This window comes from Tamandua tetradactyla, chromosome 5 (assembly GCF_023851605.1).
Source record: "Tamandua tetradactyla isolate mTamTet1 chromosome 5, mTamTet1.pri, whole genome shotgun sequence".
NCBI classification, from domain to species: Eukaryota; Metazoa; Chordata; class Mammalia; order Pilosa; family Myrmecophagidae; genus Tamandua; species Tamandua tetradactyla.
The window spans coordinates 126,432,998-126,437,711 of record NC_135331.1 but is presented as its reverse complement, the minus strand read 5'-3'; the positions used below and the strand labels follow the sequence as shown (position 1 = coordinate 126,437,711).

General features: G+C 32.9%; 1 non-coding gene across 1 annotated transcript; it reads left to right on the top strand.

Annotated features, from left to right (window-relative positions):
• The first annotated feature begins 2,287 nt into the window (after positions 1-2,287).
• LOC143685236 (U5 spliceosomal RNA) lies at positions 2,288-2,405 on the top strand. Its single transcript, XR_013176485.1, has one exon. It is a non-coding gene; the product is annotated as a U5 spliceosomal RNA (small nuclear RNA).
• Positions 2,406-4,714: the final 2,309 nt, after the last annotated feature.

Genomic DNA, 4,714 nt, shown 5'->3' with positions numbered 1-4,714 from the left:
ATTGTGGCTGAATAATAATATTCTGTTGTACATATATGACACCTTTTGTTTATTCATTCACCTGTTAATGAACACTTGAATTGCTTCTACCTTTTGGCTATTGTGAATAATACTGCTATAAACATTGGTATACAAGCATCTATTTGAGTCCCTGTTTTCAGTTCTTTTGGTTATATACTTAAGAGTGGAATTGCGGAGTCATATATGAAATCTATTTTTAACTTTTGGAGGAATGCCAAATTGTTTCCCAGAGTGGCTGTACCATTTTACACTCCACTGGCAATGCATAAGTGTTCCAATTTATCTACAACCTCATCATAACTTGTTTTTTTGTGTTTTTTTCCTTTAATAATAACCATCTGGTGGGCATGAAATTGTATCTCAGTGTGGTTTTGATTCACATTTCCCTAATGACTACTGATTTTGAGCATCTTTTCATGTGCTGACTGACAATTTGTAGATCTTCTTTGGAGAAATGTCTATTCAAATCCTTTGCCTATTTTAAAATTGAGTTGTTTGGGATTTTTTTTTTTAGTTTGTAAGTGGTAGGAGTCCTTTATATATTCAAGAAAGTAATCATTAATCATCTATCTGATTTGAAAACATTTTCTCCTGTTCTGCAGGTTGTCTTTTCACTCTTTTGATGGTATTCTTGGATGCACAGTTTTAAACTTTGATGATTTTTTTTTCTTGCTGTGCTAAGAAGCTATTGCAAAATTCAAAATCATGTAGATTTTCCCCTGTGTTTTCTTTTAAGAGACTAATAGTGTTAACTCTTAAATGTGGATCTTTGGTTCATTTTGAGTTAATTTTTGTAGATGTTGTAAGGAAAGGGTCCAACTTCATTTGTTTTCATGTGGCTATCCAATTTTCCCAGGCAGCTAGCCCTTTTAAAGATGTTTTTCAATGCCTGGACTGCATGTGCTAAGTCGGTAATGGGCATTTAGAGAAATTATTAATAATGTCTTAGACTCAGTTAGCCTCACCATATCCATTATCTCACTGGATCCCTATAATTCCTCGTGAAAGAGATGAGGCAGAAATAATCCCTCTTTTACATAAAAAGAATCTTAGATTCGAAGAAGATAAAGTGATTTGCTCCAGGTCACAGAGAAAGTAAATGATAAATCAGGACTCAAAGCTCAGACTCAAATGACAATAAACCTTCTTCTCTAACATGATGACTTCTCTAAGTTAGGAAACATGGCCTTCATCTAAAACTTTCCTATTTATTTCAAGAAAATGCCATTTATAGGATAACCATTTCATCTTGGAAAGAAATAACCAAACTTATTCTATAGTATATTCTATGACATCTAATCCTATGGGTTACAAAATATTTAGCAGCGCTTAATGCTCAAAAGATATGAGCAATCATTTTCTAAATTCATACCTTAATTTATAACTGAATCTTGGAATTGTTCTACTGAACAGTATTAAGGTATATGTTAATATAATGGAATTGGGGGCCTGGAAGGGATTTTCATATTTTAAACTTTTAAAATTAGGGTTCTTTTTAATTGAAAAAATAATACACACAGATGAAGAAATCCAGATAGAGTAAACATTCTTCAATTTTCCTTATCAGAAGTAATTTATAGAACCTTTCAGAAATTGTCTAAGCACAAACAAGACTACAGCTGCAAATGGAAGCATGGTGTACACACTCTTTTTTTTTCTCGCTTTTTCTTTGGCTTATCTTGGAAGCTGTATCTTAGCAGTGCATTATTTTTCAGGCTGAATAGTATTCTCTGCTGTCATTTACTCAACCAGTCTCTTAGTGATAGACATTATTTGACCATAGTCTGTCTTTTGCTATTACAAACCATGCTGTAATCATATCCTTTACATACGTCTTTACCTAAAAGTGGACTTGCTGGGTAAATGTCTATGCATTTTTACTGTACTCTTTTATAACTGAAAAGTAGCCTTCTTTGGTTAGCTTAATGTTTGTTCCTTTAAATTCGACCTTGCCTAATATTAATATTGGAATCTCTGTTTTCTTTTTGTGTGAATTCATTAGATGTATCTTTGACTATCTGTCTTAGTTTGTTGGAATTTCCATAACAAAGAGCAACAAACTTGACAGCTTAAAACAGCAACAATTTATTGACTCATAGTTTTGGAGGCTAAAAGTCCAAAATCAAGTTGTTGACAGGGACATGTCCCTTCTGCAGTTTGTAGAATTCTGGTAGTGGCTTATCAGTAATCAGTGGCATAACTCAGCCTCTACCTCTGTCATATGGCCATCTTCTCTGTCGCCTGCTATGTCAAAATTTCCTCACCCATACTCTAGTTTCTATTCAAATAATATAAATCTTTTGCCTTTTACTAAAGATTTCCATAGAGAGGAACAATTATGAGTTTCTACTCAATTTTTTAAGGTCTTGCTTTTTATCAAGACCCCATGTATGGATAAAAGGTAGAAGCAGACATGTGCTTAAATACCCCCTTATAATCACCCAGAGTGAGAATTGTTCTGGACTTTATATGCTAAAAACTATGAAGTTAATAAAAGAAACAACGTAGATATGTAAGAAACTTAAAAAAAAAAAGTTCCTCATCTTATAAGGTTATCAGTCATGTTGGAGTAGGAGATACCTTAATCCAGTTTGGCTTCATCTTAAATGAATAACATCAGCAAAGATACTATTTCCTAATCGGAGCATATTCACAGGAAAAGGGATTAAAACTTTTAATGTATCTTTTTGGAGAACACAATTCAATCCATAACACCATCTTTTATTTTCAAACTCCGGGTCATTTCACTTTATATGTGTTTCCTGTATGGTGCTTCCATTGGGGACTTTTTTTTGTAATCCAAACTAAGTTTTTATCTTTCAATAAGTGAGATTTTACATTTTATATTATTGCAATAACTAACATATATTTAGTTTTAATTCTGTCATCCAATTTTATTATGTTTTTGGCTTTTGATGTTTCCCGTTTTATGTGATTGCAGTTCAAAAGTATTTTCCTAAAAAGAAACACAGGAAAGATAGCAAGAAACTAACAAAAATGGTTACAGGACTTGGGTGGGAATGAGATGGGGAGGATAAGGGAGGGAGCAACAGTTTTCCAACTATAACATGTATAGTTTTAATTTTGGAAACATAAATGTTTTAAATACTCAAAAATAAATTTCAGTCTGTAAGGATGGAGGGAAAAACTCTTAGTATAAACAGAAACAAATGAACCTAAATGTATTTTAAAATGAATATCGTAACTACAGAGGAAAAAACCGGTCCGAGTAACTTTTGAACACAGTACTTTAACCATAATCCTCAATCTAAAAAAAAACAAAAGAACTGCAAACAAATCATAAATTCTATAATTGATTGGACATTTCATTTATTTAGATTTTACATTTCATTTATTTAGATTTTTACTTTAATAAACACATACTAATTTCTTTAAAAAACAGTTTAATTCAAATATAGAATTTCAGAACTTCATAACTCACCCCTTTAATGTAGACAGTTCAGCGTTTTTTAGTTTATTCACAAGGTTGTAGAACTATCAACACAATTTAGAATATTTTTATCATCCCCAAGAGAAACTCCATATCCATTAGCACTCACCCCCATTTTCCTGCAAAGCCTCTCCAGCTCCAGACCTAGACGAATGGAATCATATTTCATCGGTCTTTTGGGACTGACTTCTTACTATTTCATCGGTCTTTTGGGACTGACTTCTTACACTTAGTAAAAGTGTTTGCAAGGTGCATTCATCCATATTGTAGCCTGTATCCACACTTTATTGCTTTTTTTTTTTTTTTTTTTTTTTTTTTTTACATGGGCAGGCACCGGGAAGCGAACCCAGGTCGTCTGGCATGGCAGGCGAGAACTCTGCCTGCTGAACCACCATGGCCTGCCCCACTTTATTACCTTTTATTGCTGAGTAATATCCCATTGTACATTTGCATATACCTCCTTGTATTTTCAGTTCATCAGTTGATAGACAAATAGGTTGTTTTTTTACTATTATGAATAATGCTGTGACCATTTGTGCACAATTTTTGTGTGAATGTAAGTATTAATTTCTCTTGGGAATATATCAAAGAAAGCAATTACTTTGTCATATGGGAACTGTGTTTTACATTTTGAGGAACTGCCAAACTTTTTCTTTTACAAAGGAGTTGCACCACTTTACATTCCCATAAGCAATTTATGAGATTTCCAATTTCTCCACAGCCTTGCCCAAACTAACTTGTCTATCATTTTTATATTTGTCACCATAGTGAGTGTGAAGTGGTATCTCACTGTGGTGTTTTTTTCTTTATTAGAGAAGTTATGGGTTTATAAAACAATCATATAAAACGTAGAATTCCCATATACCACTCCACCACCAATAACATGCATTGATGTGGAACATTTGTTAAAACTGATGATAGGACACTTTTATGGTTGTGCTATTAACTATACTCCATGGTTTAACTTAGGGTTCACTATTGGTGTAGTGCGGTTCCATGGATTTTTTTGTTTGTTTCTTTTTTGTTGTTAGTTTCATGGATTAAAAAAAAAATTTTAATTCTGTTACCGTATATACACTAACATTTCCCCTTTTAATCACATTCAGATATATATTTCAGTGCTGTTCATTATGGTCACAGTGTTCTGCTCCCATCACCACCATCCATTACCAAAATATTTCCTTCACTCCAAATAGGAACCCTGTATATTTTAACACTTAACTTCCCAATTTCTATCCCCAC